Here is a 17,551-nt window from a genome sequence, read left to right on the forward strand (position 1 = left end):
TCCTTATAAAAAAATATAAAAAACTCAGCCATCATGATGGAGTGTGTATGTGGGACACTTATGACAATTCCATGAAATTGTGGCAATTCCATCAAGATGGAGATGGAATTGAATTTTAGGTATTTTGATAGAATTGAAATCTATAAGAAATTGAATTCATACATACCAAAAAATTAAAAGTATGATTCTAATTTTAATTTCATTTTTTTTGAACTCAATTTTAATGTACTAAATATGGCCTAAATTCTTGGAGATTAAGCCTGAGTCAATTAAACACTTTGTGCCAACTGCCGACATCCATTTTGCTGCTTTCTGGAAGGCAATAAAGAAAAGACCAGATGGAGTCGCCGAAAATATATTAATTAATTAATTAATCAGGCAATTGTTTAATTTTAAAGACCTGTCTTTTGCTACACGTTTGCATTTATGATTCGCTGTCTAATTTTTGAAAAAGGAACACGGGGTAGTGTACTATTAGCTACGTTCTAGCTTAGATGTATCATTTATATATGAGAAAATGTATAATATATTTTTAAAAAATTTTATACTCAAATCTTACTTCTAATAAAATAATTATTTATTTTTAAATTAATTTTATTTTTTATATTTATTTTTATTAAATATCTTATAATAAATATAAAATTATTATTAATAAAAATATTTTTTAAAAAAAATAATAATTATATTTTAAAAAATTAAAAATATTTTATATTTTTTGATATTTAATTTTTTTAAAAATATTTTATATTTTTAAAAAGATAAAGTATGATTTAGTTAAATTTTGAATATAAAATGCTTTACTGAAATCGTCTCTTTTTGTAAAAAAGAAAACGTGGAGCAGTAACTTGGGTATTGAAATCATATATCATCTCACAGCCAATGTTCATCTTTCCAAAAATTGCTGGACCTCTAATTATTTTCTAGAAAATTAACCTCGAGCCAATTAAACAATTGTCCCAACAACCATTGTGTTACTTTCCAGCAAATATGGCAGTAAAGAAAAGACCAGATGGAGTCGTCGAAAATATATTAATTAGTCAGGTAATTATTTAATTTTGAAGTCCCATCTTTTTGCCACCCGCGTGCATATATGATTTGCTGTCTAATTTTAAACCCTTATCCAAATGAGTTTTTTTTTTTTTATAAAAAAGAAAAAACCAGAAACCACCAATAAAATTTGCTTTCGTGTATTGAATGCTTCAAATACTAGTAGATGTGATAAATTGGTTCCAATGTCTAATTTTCCACTATGGATCATGTCATGAACAGAGTTCTCTCGATAAATTGCATGTTAAATACATTTAATTTTTGTTTTTCAAAAAAACTTTCATTGGTCTTTGTAATTTTTAAGGTCTCATTTTTTTAGTCAACTAATAATTAATATTAACTTTTATTAACATTAGAGTTTAGAGTTAGATTGCACTATTTTAAGAGAATAATTTGCTCTTTTACTAAAAAAAAACCATAATTCAAAACGAGACACACACAAAAAAAAGGTTATCTGTCTTAGGAGTTAGGAGCGATAAATTAGAACAGAAGGATGTGTTATTTAAAAGAAAAGTAATTAATGTAACCCTTTATTTTTTCTACAAAAGAAAAGTAACTTTATTATTTTATTTAAAAGTCCATATTTAAACATTGAAGGATAATAGAAAAGTAATTATAGTAACTCAAATCAACTTGAATTAATGTTCCTATTTTTTCTCAAAAGGGAAATAATCAATTTTTTTTTTTTTTTTCTTATCATTTGAAAGGATGATTATGAAGGGTAATCTGCATTAAAAAATTAACTTCAGTAAGCATATCTTTTATGTCATCTCGTTTTACTTTTACGGCGTCTCGAGTACTAAAACTATCCTTGCAAAGGAGGGTGCTTAGTTAACTTTCGAAATTTCATGGAACCAAAAAATAAAATGTAATTTGAACTGAAAAAATTAAAAAGAAATAACGCGTTCCAGTTGGCCTGTATTTGGGCACAATACATACAGTACATGTTTCAGAGTTTGGACCCCACCACACTGCATTCCTTCGTAAAAAGCAGAGAAACCAGCTGGCCTTCTTCCCCCCTTCGGCCTCGATCTCCTTCGCACTCACGCTGCCTCGTCCCCATCTTCATTCTTTATTTATTCTCTCCTTATTATTTTTTATCTGTTTAATTTATTACTACAGATATGGTCTATCTACACGTCTCCGTGTCTGTGGATTGCATCAAATATATACGCTTTTTGTCCTAACTTGGCCAGCAGTAATATATGATAGACTAGGAACTCGGGCGTCCGGTCCTTGTTATTGTTGTCAGTCTATTCCCATTGGAAATCAGCCTTCTGGTTTCCATTGCTGCAGTCAGTTCAATCTTGATGAAAGTGCATTGTTCAATTGTCATCACCAGTCCGATCTAATGGAAGTCACCTATCCTATTCCAGTCAACAATGACAACTTGTTTTCATCAACTTTGATAATTCAATCCAATTAATTTACAATTATTTAAGCCTAATTTTTATAATTTATTTTTCACTAACTAATTTGTTTTTGAAGTGTAACTACTCCTGTAAATCAATTTTTTAGGACTAAGTTGTAAGGATGCATTTGGTTTCAAAGCTATAAACTTTAATTTTTGTGAAAGGCAAACTTTGGCCACCCTTGCTTATGGAAGAGGAAGGTCAGGTCGGGTGTTAGATCACGATTATTATTAGCTGTTGTCCGTAAAATTTCTTTCTCTTTAGTGAAAATTAACCGCTAAAAATATGAAGAAAAGGTACGTTGAGGCAAATTAAAATATAAAGCACTAAAAACGGAGTGATTATTGAATCAGTTAAGAGTTCAGTAAGTGTCATTTGGTCCAATTATGATCAGGTCGAAATTAATCAGATCAATCATGATTTAAATAACATTCATTTTATTCCATGGTCAAACCATAGATATGAGATGTCCATCGAGCATATCATCCAACAAACCAACTTCATTATTCAATACTACTCCTTTCAGACCTATTTATAAGTTATTTCTATCAACCTGATCAATACCAATATAATAAAAGTATAAAGAATAAAAGTAAATAAAATTATAAACATGCCCCTATATAACAAATTTAAAAAGTAATATCCTATTATTTTTTCTCTCTCATGAAAGATAATTTTAAAAATATTTTTTAAATATTATTTAAAAAAATAAATGAGATTAAATAAATTTTTTAAAATAAAACTTATAAATGAAACCGGATGAAATAAAACTTATAAATGAAATCGGATGAAGTACTAGCTAACATCACTCTTCCTTCATTCTCTTACAACACAGTACCGTTGCTTCATGATTACATATCAACATCTTCTTCCTCCAGTTCCGATATTGATGATGATGCGGAGCTGAATAAACAAAAAAATAAAATATTAAATGATATGAGGAATGCTCAAAAACAAATAAGAAAACTAATGGTGGGCCAATATCGCGTGGGAAAGACTTGATTCTACTTAAAATTTAAAGAAAATTATAGGTTCAAACAGAAAATTGGCACCCTAATTATAAGTCTAAAAGTGTGTAAAATTTTAAATTTATTTTCTTATGCAATATTAATATTCTGCTTCAACTTTTAAAAACATTGCAAGCTGATTATGTTATTAATAAAAATTAACTTTAACTGTTAGTTGATTAGAAAATAACAAAAAATAACTTCAAAAATTATATAAAAAGACCAAAAAATTACATAAAAGGACCAAAAATTATAAAAAGGACTAAGAAAATTTTATTGGTTCTTTTTTGTAATTTTTTATGCTCCTTTTTGTTATGTTATGATTAATTAGCGGTCAAAGTTAACTTTTATTAATGAAAAAGTTAGATTACATAGTTTTTAAAAGTTAAAATAAAAAATTACACAAAAAATGAGTTTAAGATTTCGAATATTCTTAAACTTATAATTTAAAGGTAAATTTGTTCAATTATCCAAAATCATATTGGAAAAGCTAAGCTAACCCAACTCAATGGTGTTTATAAATCTGATCCCACAGGTCCAAACACCTGATAGTTGTATTAAAAAAAAGGAAAGGATTTTTTTTTTTTTTTTGCAAAGATGATTTAATGTTAAAGCAAAAAGTATATTAATGGTGAAATTAATTAAGTGAACTTACACAAGAAAAGGGTCGCGGTTGGATCGTGCTCCATTATTACAAGAGCCTGTTGAACTGAAAAAGTTAAAAAGAATGACGCGTTTCAGGTGGCCTGTTTTTGGGTACAATACATACAGTACATGTTTCAGAGTTTGGACCCCACCATACTGCAATCCTTCGCAAAAAGAAACCAGCTGGCTTCCCCCTTTCGGCCTCTATCTCCTTGGCACTAAGCCTGCCCCGTCCCCATCTTCATTCTTTATTTATTCTCTCCTTATTATTTTTTTATCTGTTTAATATATTACTACAGATATGGTTTATCTAGACGTCTCCGTGTCTGTGGACATAATTGCATCAAATATATACGCTTTTTGTCCTAACTTGGGCAGCAATAATATATGATAGACTGGGAACTTGGCCGTCCGGTCCTCATTATTGTTGTTAGTCTATTCTCATTGAAAGTCAGCATGCTGGTCTCCATCATCATTATCGGTTCAGTCTTGATGGAAGACGACTGTCCAGTTGTCATCGTTGGTCTGATCCAGTGGAAGTTACCTATCCTATCCTGGTCAATGGTGGCAGCTTGTTTCTGTCAACTTTGGTGGTTCAATCCAATTACCATTGGCAAGTCAATCAAGCTTTCATGCATTTGGATCAAATTACAAAAGAGCTAAAGTTAGGATTTGAAATAATAGGGGTTTAGAAAAAATTCTAAATTATAAAGAGATTAAGAGAGGATTTGGATTTGGATCAAATCTAAATTCGTACATTTTTAATTTTCCAAACAATGGATTTGGCTCAAATTCAAATCTAAATCCATGTATATCTAAATATAGTATTAATTTTTTTCTTCAAAAATAGGAACATATGAACTTTAATGGTGATTCATAAATAAAGGTAGAATAATCCAAGAACAAGAGTATAGCTTCACATTGAGTTTCTATAGGAACGCATAGGGAAATTCTGATATGGATATTTACACTAGCAAACAAAATTGTCTGAAATTAAACTTGCGGAAGTGAGACCACCTCATGTAATGCAGATTAATTTTGACATTAACACAATGGTCTGTGCCAAAAATACCATCAACTATAGTTAGTTCACTCATCAGCCAATTAATGGACGACATTGAATTGTTTTCTGTTAAAAGCCAGTAAAGAGAAAATATAGTTGTTGTTCAGTTATCAACCAGTACATGAAGATTTGAAACCATGTACATTGCGGGGCAAAAAGAAAAACGTCCTTTTCATCTTTCTCTTTCTCTCGCTCTTGCGTTTTCATCCTTGTCTATTTGCTTTCTTCATCTCCTGTCTTCTAGTTTCATTTTAGCCAAATTCTCCTTCCCAACTAAAAATCATGACTTTTTTCTAATTTTTCTTTTTACTTTCAGATCCTTAATTTGTTGATTATTATCAATGTTCTTAAAATATTCAATGGTCTGTACCAAAAATCATTGAGTTTAGATTATACTAGTTGCTATATAGATATGATATAGATAGCAGTGTACACATAATAGACCAATCATTGAGTTTGAGGAAATATTATTAATGGGACATTGATAAGGGAGATTCTGTTGTGATTATTGGATTTTTTTCAATAATAGATACCAGACTCTGTAATTTCAAATCTAAGTCAGGGATTTGCTTTACAATTTTCAAACTTCCAATATGAAATAAACGTTATATTGACATTGCTTTGTCCATCTCTTATTATTATTATTATTATTTAGGTTTGGCATTCTTTTAATATTGTAGTAGTCAAATACTTTTTGTTAAGACATTTCTTAAAGTCTACACCTTCTCTTTTTAATTTTCAGTGTATTTACAAAAATTATGCAACAAATGCAAGTGAAAGTGTGTGTACATGTAGTTCTTGTTTTGGTATCAAGACATCTAGGTGTTTTAGTTTTGTTCTGTTGATTTGTTTGAAATCACAATATGCACAAGACTGATATACATTGCTGGATAGTGCAGACAGGCCCAAACAAAATGCAAATGATATGTATTGGAATGTGATAGATGTTTGTAATCCGCAAAAGAACAGAAGAGGGAAGAGTGATTCAAAGGGGGAGAGAGACGAGAGAAGAACAGAGAGAGGGGGGGGGGAGATTCTGAGGAAATACGCTGGATGATTCTGATTAAGGTATGCACACAATGATTCCATAGGTAGCCTCTTATATAGGTAGTCCTATTTCTATAATGTCTCAACTAATAGCTAGTAACGACCCTAACTAACTCTAACCACTAGTTTCAGATTTACAATTATACAACATAGGAACTTAAGAAATAGAAGATTGACCAATTGCTGCATCATTTCATATACATTGATATCTAAGTGGCAAAAGAAAAGGCATTGGTGAGCTAGAATTGGAAGAAGATGTAGATTGGAAAGGAATCAAAGGATGGGAATTGATTTGCTGCATGATGATTGCATAGAAGCAAAAAAAAAAAAACTCAGGGGGAGGGGCATCCTACAAAAAGTAGTTGACTTGTAGGATTTGTGCAAAATAGATTAGTCTCTGAACGAGTCAATTGGGGTTCATTGTTAGGCTGTACTATACACTACAAAAAAAATAACTTTCAGCAACGACACTGAAGCAACACTTTCAGCGGTGACTTTTACTGTCGCCGTTGAAAGTTGAGAATCAACGGCAACTTTTTAGTGTCTCCACTGATTGTCAGCATTTTTTAATTTTTTTTAAAAAATTATGTTGCAAGTTTTAGCAGCGACACTAAAAAGTCGCCGTTGATTGTCAGCATTTTTTTTATTTGTTTTAAAAAAATTATATTGAAAGCGGCACTAAAAGTCGTCGCTGATTGTCAGCATTTTTTATTTGTTTTAAAAAAATTATGTTGCAAGTTTCAGCGGTGACACTAAAAAGTCACCGCTGAATCCACTTTCAGCGGTGACTTTTTAGTGTCGTCGTTGTTTGTCAGCATTTTTTAATTTCTTTTAAAAAAATTACGTTGCAAGTTTCAGCGGTGACATACAAGTCGCCACTGAAAGTTGACTTTCAGCTGTGACTTTTTAGTATCTCCGCTGATTGTCAGCATTTTTTAATTTCTTTTAAAAAAATTATGTTTCAAGTTTCAGTGGCGACATACAAGTCGCCGTTGAAAGTCGACTTTCAGCGACAACTTTTAGTGTCACCGCTGATTGTCTGCATTTTTTATTTATTTTAAAAAATTATGTTGCAAGTTTCAGCAACGACATATAAGTCGTCACTGAAAGTCGACTTTCAGCGGTGACTTTTTAGTATCGCCGCTAATTGTCAGCATTTTTTAATTTCTTTTTTAAAAAAATTATGTTGTAAGATTCAGCGGCGACATACAAGTCGCCACTGAAAGTCGACTTTCAGCGGCGACTTTTTAGTGTCGCCGCTGATTGTCAGTATTTTTTAATTTCTTTTAAAAAATTACGTTGTAAGTTTTAGCGGCAACAAAAAAACATATTTTTGTTTTATCAATTTCATGATGTTCTTTTTATTTAAATTTCAATTTATTTTCATTTCCATTTATTTAACCAAGTTGTATATATGTATGTATGTATGCATAGATACACATACATATCTTGTAATATTACAAGTGGAGAGAGGTTTATATTAAGAGATAGAGAAGGGGCCATTTAACTCAATGCCTGCAAAATCAAAAGTTTTCTGATTTTATAGAAGTTTAGAAAAATCATGGTTAAATTAGCTCTTTTGATTTATTTCACTTAATTACATTTTTTTGTGCTTAAATTATTTTTTGACAAGATTCAACTCTTGTTTTTCTTTTTCTTTTTCTTTTTCTTCTTTTGTTATATTTGTTTTTCACCTGTGATTTCTTGTGTCTTTTTCTATTTCAAAAAGAATTTGGATATTCTGCACAAATATCTCTTTTAAATTTTTCTCTTATTTAATTTATTCTATTTTCTATTTTTGAGATTTCTATTTGTTCTTCAATTCTTTTATAATGTATTTCTTTATTTCTACCTCTTCTAATTTTCTTTCAGGTTCACTATTTCTATTTGGCTATAGACTAAGACTCTTAAGACTTATCTTTTTTTTTTTTGACTTAGATCCTAATATCTTATTGAACCATCTCATATTTCTATTTCTACAAGTTTTATTTTCTATTGATATTGTTCGTCCTAGACTTAATAGGAACACCACTGCCTAACTTTTCTATTCTTTCACAGAATTTTTGAATATTATATTTCTTGAATATTCTCTGTTTGTTACTAAACTTAATTGGCAATATCATTTTTTTATAAGTTATATGTGATATTATGTTCATGTATCTTTGTTGATTTATTTCAAAAGGGGTGTTATCTATTTCATTTTCTATATTTTCTTCTGCTTTTATTTTACTAGTTATAACGAAGAACAATAAATTCTACTATTTTAACATATGGACAAATAATTAATATTATAAAACCTTTAGAAAAGATAATTTTAAAAAATATAAAATAGAAATAGTTTGTTATAAATGTGAAAAATTTGGCTAATTTTATAATTTTTTAAAAAAAATGTTGCAAGTTTCAGCGGCGACTTTTTAGTGTCGCCACTAATTATTAGCATTTTTTTTATTTGTTTTAAAAAAATTATGTTGCAAGTTTCAGCGGCAACTTTTTAGTGTCGCCGCTGATTGTCAGCATTTTTTAATTTCTTTTAAAAAATTATGTTGTAAGTTTCAATGACGACATACAAGTCATCACTGAAAGTCGACTTTCAGCGGTGACTTTTTAGTGTCGTCGCTGATTGTTTGCATTTTTATAATTTTTTTACTAATGTATAATCATCAGTATTTTTACTATTTATTCTTAGATATTTTTTATATTATAATTGTAATTATGAATATTAAAATAAATAATATAACAACCTCAAGAAGTAAAACAAATTAAAATAAATAATAAAAATTATATTGTATCAATTATATTTATAGTTTACTTTAAAAAAATAAATAATATAATTTATAATTTTATAAATTGAAAGAATTAAATTGAAGTATTTAAGGATAGTAATGATATTTTATAATATTTAATATTTTAATATATATGTGTGTTTGTATAGTTTAATAATATGTGTGTGTGTGTGTGTATTTAATTATGCAATAATAGACTATAAGTTTATTCTAGCTCAGTGGCAAAATGGTTGGATGCAAAAGGAGGAGGTCACGGGTTCAAACTTTGGAGGAGACAACTTTCAAAATGGAAATATAAATTGATGACATGATGACACGTGGCGTATGGGGAGAGTGACATATGGAGAGTGACATAGGGCCATGTGGCGTGAGGTGAGGGGTGACATATGGAGAATGACATGGCATCACCTGGTGTGAGGTGGGGCCCTATGTGGAGGGTGACATGATGCCATGTGGCATGTGGTGAGAGCGACACATGGAGAGTGACATGGTGCCACGTGGCATGAGGTGGAGGCGACACGTGGAGGATGACATGGTATCACATGGTGCGAGGCGGGGCCCTATGTGGAGGGTGACATGGCACCATGTGGCGTGTGGTGAGAGCGACACATCGAGAGTGACATGGTGCCATGTGGTGTGAGGTAGAGGCGACACGTGGAGGATGACATGGTATCACGTGGTGCGAGGTAGGGCCCTATATGGAGGGTGATATGGCGACACGTGGTGTGAGGTGGGGCCTTACGTAGAGGGTGACATGGCATCACGTGGCGTGAAGTGGGGCGCCACATGGACAATGACGTTGTGCTATATGTGTAAATGAACCAACATTACTTTTCAGCGATAACTTTTTGGTAGCTTCAGCGGTGACAACTATCGCCACTGATACTTAACATTTAACGGCAATTGAAATAGTCACCGCTAATGCGTGGTTTTTGCAGCAACAATTGTCACTGCTAATTCTCAACTTTCAGTAGCAACTTTTATTATCACCGTAGATTGAATCAGTGACAAGAGCTCTCGCGGCGATATTGTGGCGACTTTTTATTGCTGCTGAAAACTTTTAGTGGCGACTTTTTGACTTTTGACGGCAACAAATGTCGCCATAGATTCTCAACTTTCAGCGGCGACTTTTTTTGTCGTCGCAGATTGAATCAACAATAAAAGCTCTCACGGCGACATTGTGGTGACTTTTTGTTGTCACTGAAAACTTTTGGCAGTGACTATTTGACTTTCAGCGGCGACAAATGTCGCCGCTGAAACTCAATTTTTTTGTAATGTATATTGGTGCATACAAAAATAGGTGGCAAAAATATTGAGCTTTCAAAACAAAACCCAAATGAGTTATAAAAAAAAACTATGATTGCAGTTGAAGGGCTTAAAGGTTGATGTTTGAGCTAAAATTTGGCATGTATTTAGGAAACATATGGAAGTTTCATTCATCCAAATACAATTATTTTTGAAGCTCTATAGAATATTTTATAAATTTTTAAATTTGGGTTGGAAAAGCTGTTATGACACAGGTCTGCATATTATGTGTCAGATATGATGTTTTATTGTTATCATGTACTTAATGAACTCTAATGACTTTGATATTTTAATAGTAGATAGTACATGAATATATCTTTCCAGAAAGTCTTAATTTGCTTTAATAGGATGTTCCTAACTCAAGTTATGATCATCTAAAGTTTAGGCTCAATTATGTGTTCATAACATGCTAAACTAATTGGAGAGGGATTTAGTTTTATTGTTCTTTAACTAATTATATTGGTTATTAACATAAGAATTCTAAATGAATTAAGATGGTCTCGGGTATTAGATGGTGGAACAAGAGAAATTGAGTAAAATAAGAAAAATGATATAAGAGCAAGAGGCAGGGATTTAGTGCAAGATGCTATTGATAAGGTGGAAGTAATTAGCAAAAGATTGTTAATGACCCAAAATCATCAAAAGTCTTGTGTTAATAACTGATGCAAGAAGTTAGAATTTATGGTTGAAGACAAAATATTTTTTAAAGTATCTCCTATGAAAGGGTGATGAAATTCGGGAAGGAAGGTGAACTGAGCCCAAGGTAGTAAGTAAAGAATTTGCAAATAGAAGGAAATTGCTTGTGTGAAAGTGATATACATACTAAAGAGCCACACTTATTTGAAGACTAATGTAGGCATGTATTTAAATTCAGAAAACTGAATTTTTTAAGGGAAGAAGAATGTAATGACCCAAAAATTTAAGTTAAGTTAGATTTTATGATAAAGTATTTTAAGTATATTTATATTAATTTTGGGACAAATATAATAAGAAAGATGTTGGTGGCTTAATGGAAACTCCCTTCGTATTCACCCTTTGGTTTTACGTTCGAATCCTCAAGAAAGAATGAGGGGTTTTTTCATCATCCAAATTAAAATTATTGGTTTGCCCCTTAAAAAAAAAAATTAAAAAAAAAACGAAAGCAGCTGCAGATTTTTTCCTCCCCAACTTTATATCCCTTTCGTGCATTTCAAACCGAGGATAAGAATCCAGAGAGCATGTTCGAACCGTCCCCTCCAATCTCCTGTGCTCCTTTTCATTGCCGATGTCGAAGGCTGTGGTGGCCGGATAGTTTTCTCTGTAACTTCCTTCCCCTGTCTGATTTGTGCGCGTGTGTGCTGATGGTATTGCTAGAATTGGTTCTTGATAGAAATTTGTTAATGTTGAGATAAGAAGGTTTGGGACGCCTGAAAAAAAAATTTGATATATTAAAAATGTATATTTGGGAAGAGGTATGAATAGGAATGAACTTTGTATTATAGCTTGAATATAGACGCACATAGGGTTTCTGCTAAATTGCTTGAAAGAGGAATTTGCTTGGAATGGAGTAAGTTAAGTACATTCATTATAATAGTGACTAAGATTTGAATTTAGGATTGTTTAATCTCTATGTTAGAAATTTTGGAAGGTATAAATATTGATAATATATATATATACATATGTATTCATTGTGGTGAAAAGCTTGGGCTACCAAAATGAATTTCAGGCTTGTAAGGGAGAAAAATAAACATAAACAAGAGAAGGGAAAAGAATGGCAGATTTTCTTTTAGATTGGATAATGTTATGCCTAATGATTAGTTATGGTGATATATATATATATATATATATATATGTATGTATGTATGTATGTATGTATGTATAGATATGTTAATGTTAGAAGAGAGTTTTTAAGAATTCTTAGAAATTTATTAAGAGCTTAATAAATTCTATAGAAGGTTTGGAAGGAGAGGAAATCGATTAATATGGTAAGAAAAGAACCATGTACTTTGAGAAAACTTTAGATAAGTGAATAGTATCCTAATTAATTTACTAATAATAATAGTCTTTTATTGAAATATTTTATTTTTATGTATATCATTTTTATTTACTATGATATTTGCAAATTTTCTTTTATCAAAATATTATTTTCAACAATTTTCAATTATGAATATATTTTTCCCTAGCATTAATTATTCTTATTAATTAAATTTCTTTAGCACTTCAAATCATAGCATATACTTATGAAATTGATGAAAATGCTTTTATGAGTTCTATTACTTCTTCATTTGATAAAAATAATTATGAAAATTGGTGAAGGAGCTTATGAAACATTAGTTGTGAATTTTCATATTTAAAAATTTGAATTTTTAATCAATTTATGTGAGTTTGTTATTGAGAAGAGAAAATGGTATTTTGATAAGTAATTATTTTCTCGCATGTTTGAAAAGTAATTTTTAGAGGATTGTAAGCAGAACACAGGTTGCTAACAGTAGTTCCATTAGCCCTTGGCGTGCCGTGGTTAATGACTAGTTAGTTTGATTTTCATAAGTTTTATTCTCACGTTTGTTATTCATAAGTCTTGTACCTGTATCTGTTTTGTGGCTTCGACCACGTTTGGTTAGTTATCCTCCTGGACTGTGTGTTCACATTTGTTTCATCGCTTCGACTATGTCTGGTTATTTACCCTCGTGGACTGTGTGTCCATGTCTATTTTGTGGTTTCAACTGCGTTTGATTATTTTACCCTTATAGGTTGTGTGTCCACGTTTGTTACATGTTCTATTAAGTTCTCAAAATTCTAAAGTTTTTAATTAATTGGTGTATTTGAAATTTCAATAATTTCAATTACCAAGTGTACTACTTTGATTTACATCTGAATAATTTGTTTTCTTCAAGCATGATAGAATAAAGCAATTCTAGTTCACTGATTTTATGGTTATGATTAAGATGCGTAGGTTTATTAAGTTTATTATATTGAATTATTATCTTTTCAATTATTTTACACAATTGGTTAAGTTTATTATTTTTACTCTTTTTTCTTCTATTATTTTTTTGGGATGTATTCACTGAAAAATATTTTGATCTTAGATTCATTAGCTAACATTGAATCTCTTGCTGATCATTAAAAGGTTAGGTACAGAATTGGGTGAATATTTATTCTGAGAATGCGTTTTCTTTTGATATATATATTCAATTATGTGCTTTATTTTGAGACTATAATTTAGGTGCTATACACTAACTATAGATGTGATCCTGATTTGTAAATTTATATTAACTATCTGTTGTCGAGGAGTGAAGCTTTGTATTATTAATTTATCTATAAATGGTTATTGTAGAGATTCAGGAGGTCTTATTTACAAAGAAAGTTCTGCTGAAATCTTTATAAAAAACAAAAATTACGAACCTTTTATTTATATGAAAAATGTTACTATGATTTCTAATCCTATTTTAAATGAATTAAGATATTAAATTAGAATTTTCTTGATCAAGGTTTAAGGGATGGGTGTTTGTGTATATATCCAGGGCCAATCACACCTAATTTACATAGAAGTTTGTAAACAGGATGAAGCACACTAAGCTGTCGATTTTTTTGCAATGATGAAAGGCTTGACGATAGCATGAGTGTATAACCTGTCATGTACGTACATGTAAAAACATTAATACAAGTCTCTCATAAAGAAAGAAGGAAACAGATATATTAGAAAAATATAAATACCAATGGCTAATTAGTTGATGATAGTTGGAATCGTTGACAACAACGTAGGCTTTAGCCAACTTCCGAAGCCAACTCTCCACGCCTTGTTCTGCAGGCAAGTAGACTTAGGAGTCACATTGAATTGACCCTCTCGTGGCAAACTTAATTCAATTGCCAATGGCTTTAAAGTGCCATCATTTTTCAAGAAAAGAATTGTTCTTGTAGCATATGTTGTTGGTGGGACTTTAGAAGTAATATCTTCAGCAGCAGTTGTGTTTATAAGGCCCAGATATGGAATGAATCAAATACAGAAAAATTGTTATTATTATAGAGAACATTTGTGAATAGAAGATAAGTTGAACTCGATCAATTCTAAAGCAACATACTCCCTCCAATCCAAATGTAATCATTTTCTCCCAACTAATCTTGGTTGAAATAAGTAACTTAGTATTTGTTAAAGAAATTTCTTATTTTACCACTTGTTTTTATTGACCAGAATTCTTGCGTTTGTAAATTTATGACCTCTACCTTCTCACTCATCATAAATCAAAACTAAAGGTAAAAAGGAAAAATAATATATATTTTTATGATATTGAAAATTTTATTAGCATGCCAAATATTGTCAAAACATGCTTATATTTTGGGCTGAAATGAAAATTTTTTTTTGGATGAATAGATAAATAATTAGCAAGTTTTTAGATTACCTTTTTTACAGATAGCCTTTGTAGGTTTTCTACGATTTCATCTTGACTGATTTTGCAGATAGTACCATCACCTTGCTTCTTATAGGCCATTCCTGCAAACAAAACATATACGCGAAAGAAATGGGAGTTTCCCAATTAATTGATCAGATGGCATCAAATTGCTAACTATATTAGCTTCAAATAATTGGGCATACCTGGACACGGCAAATTTTGACAGGATTTACTCTAGCAAGCATTTCTCTTGCGAATTCTTCATCTGTCATCCATGCATTTTTATTATCTGCAAATTAGGACCCCCATTTAATAATATTAACCACCCACCAAATGATTTACATACTGTGTGATGCTCGTGAGAAACTATTAGATAAACTCTAGTCAATCGTTTCTTTCTTCACACTAGTAATTTTCACTATGTATATGTAGTGTATCAAGGGGATGATAACTTGGGGATGATAACTTCACACACACACACACGCGGCATACCTCTAGTCACCTGAGGCTTTTGAAACCTGAGAAATTATTCACCATCAATTCAGAAAACTTCCTTTAATTTTTGGATCGGAATAAAGGTGCTTGCTTACGGCCATAAGAACAGCCTTTGGCCGCTTAAATCCACCTTCGTAGAGATCATGAACTTCGTCAAAGCTATTGAACTCTGGAGAGAGACGAGATTCCAAAGCAGGTTTGATGATCTTAGTCACAGATTTGAATCCAAAAGTAATGAAGTCTGAATTCTTCAATGGAGAAAATTCTTCATCCCTTGGAACGTAATTTAAGCCCAAAAATTTCACCCTGCTTTCGTATTCTGGATCAGAAAAAAATGACAGTAATGGGTCGGCCACATACAAGAATGGAAAAATTTATGATTACCCCATAAGAGATTGAAGATGATTGACAGGTTATAAGGTACTACTCTGTTTTTTTTTACAAGAGAAACTATCATTTTTACTTATTTTTTTATATAAGCAAAATTACATATTTCAATAAACATTTATCACACATTATCTAAATCGACCTTCATAATTTATATTAACGAAAAATAATTACTGTATGTTTATATTAATTAATATAGGGCATTTTAGTCCAATTTTTTTATTTTTAGACATAATTATTATGGTTAACTAATTTTTTTAAATTGTGTAATATATTTTTTTTCTCTTATATATAAAAGTGGGGGAAGTATAAAATACCCGTTTGACCATTCAATTGCTTTTAGATAATCATGGGCTATTACATAGTTATTCCCTCTCATAAGCACCAAGACAAATAAAGTAATACGAACATTGAACTTCGAGATATACGCTAATGACTCTCTTAAATATTGTGTTATACACACACACGCACGGATATTAAATATCCTCACATGTTTGATATTATGATGTTGACAGTTGTTTTTCAATCAATTCATAAGTAATATTATTTAAATTCATAATTAACTTTATCTAAATTCATGAGCCACATTTCATTAATTATTTTAATAAATATTTCAATAATTTGAGGTCTTTGATTGTCATATATTCCTTCACAAGATCTTTAATTGTCATTTTTGCAAAATTTTATGTCAAACGCAATGAAAGGCTAAAGTATATATTTAATCCTTTAACTTTATACATGATTTTTATTTTTTAATTTTATAAAGTTTTTTTCAGTCATTTAACCCTAACAACATTAGTGTCATGAATAAAAAATTCCTACATTGAACTTTAAATATTAACAAAATATTCTTGAATGTTAATATATCAAATTTAATTTTTTGAAGTAACAATGATTGACAAAAAAATATTTGTTTCAAAAACTAACAATGTTAAGGTCAGAAAATTAAAAAGATAATTTATAAAGTTAAGAGACCAAATTAAAACCTTATATAAAGTCAGAGGATTAAGAGTATACTTTAGCTCACAGATAAATGTCCTCACATTTGTCATGTGTGCTGATAATACAATGACAAACTAATCTAAGCAAGAAGGTAAACAAATTCATAAGTATAAGGAAATGCATTGTCGTGTTGATTTAGATTATGGATGTAGTTTGATATCTGCTACAATTAAAATCAAATCTAGAAGCTTGACTTGACTTTACTAGTGACCTTCCAGTTCGTCCTCGACGAGGGTAAGGATGTTTAATTTGGCCTCCAATCATTCCGCCAAGAATTGGACAGTCATACTTTTTAGGATTGTTCAAGTCATTATAAGGAGCATAATCATAAATCCTATCCCGATCTTCAAGTTCTCTATTACCAATTCCATCACCTCTCAATTGGGACAATTCCTCTTCTCTGTATTTGCTTAGTGGGTCTGGTGTTTTATCAAGAAGATATGTCTACAATACACATTGGACAAACCTTCATTTCTCATTAGATAATTAATACAATGAGTCTACTACTTTAGTCTCATGCATAAGAAAATTTTAAGGGAGGTTTGAACAAAAAGGAGTCGTTGGAAGTAAATGACCATAATTATTAAAGGAAGAAAAAGTTTAAAAATTATGAGGGGTATTTTAAAAAAAATTAATTTGAAATGTGCTCCTTCGGCTTCTATTTATAAATTATTTCCAAAGTGCTTCATCAAAATGAAAGAAAAATTTAAAACTCATTAACTATCTTAAAAATTAATAAATTTCCACCCTAGCCCTAGTAAGGACAAAAGAATTATTTTTAGTAATTTTTCTTAACATTTAATAAAGGCAAAAGGGTAAATATTGATGAACATAGAAAATAATAAAGTACCTTATAAATACGATCAAAATTAATCTTCTCTCTCTACCCTATATATCAAACCAAAGGAGTGTTTATAAAGAATGTAAAATAGTTTTTTTTGGATAATATAACTTTTAATTATTTGCTAAACTTTTTAACAATTATCAATTT

The 17,551-nt window shown here is 30.5% G+C and overlaps 1 pseudogene; it reads right to left on the reverse strand.

The window, feature by feature from the left end:
• LOC129289116 (linoleate 9S-lipoxygenase 6-like) overlaps window positions 1-17,551 on the reverse strand; it is a 59,454-nt pseudogene that overhangs the window by 38,467 nt on the left and 3,436 nt on the right.

The sequence above is a fragment of the Prosopis cineraria genome, unplaced genomic scaffold (assembly GCF_029017545.1).
Source record: "Prosopis cineraria cultivar Desert tree isolate PC_DT_omini unplaced genomic scaffold, ASM2901754v1 PC12, whole genome shotgun sequence".
Lineage (NCBI taxonomy): Eukaryota > Viridiplantae > Streptophyta > Magnoliopsida > Fabales > Fabaceae > Prosopis > Prosopis cineraria.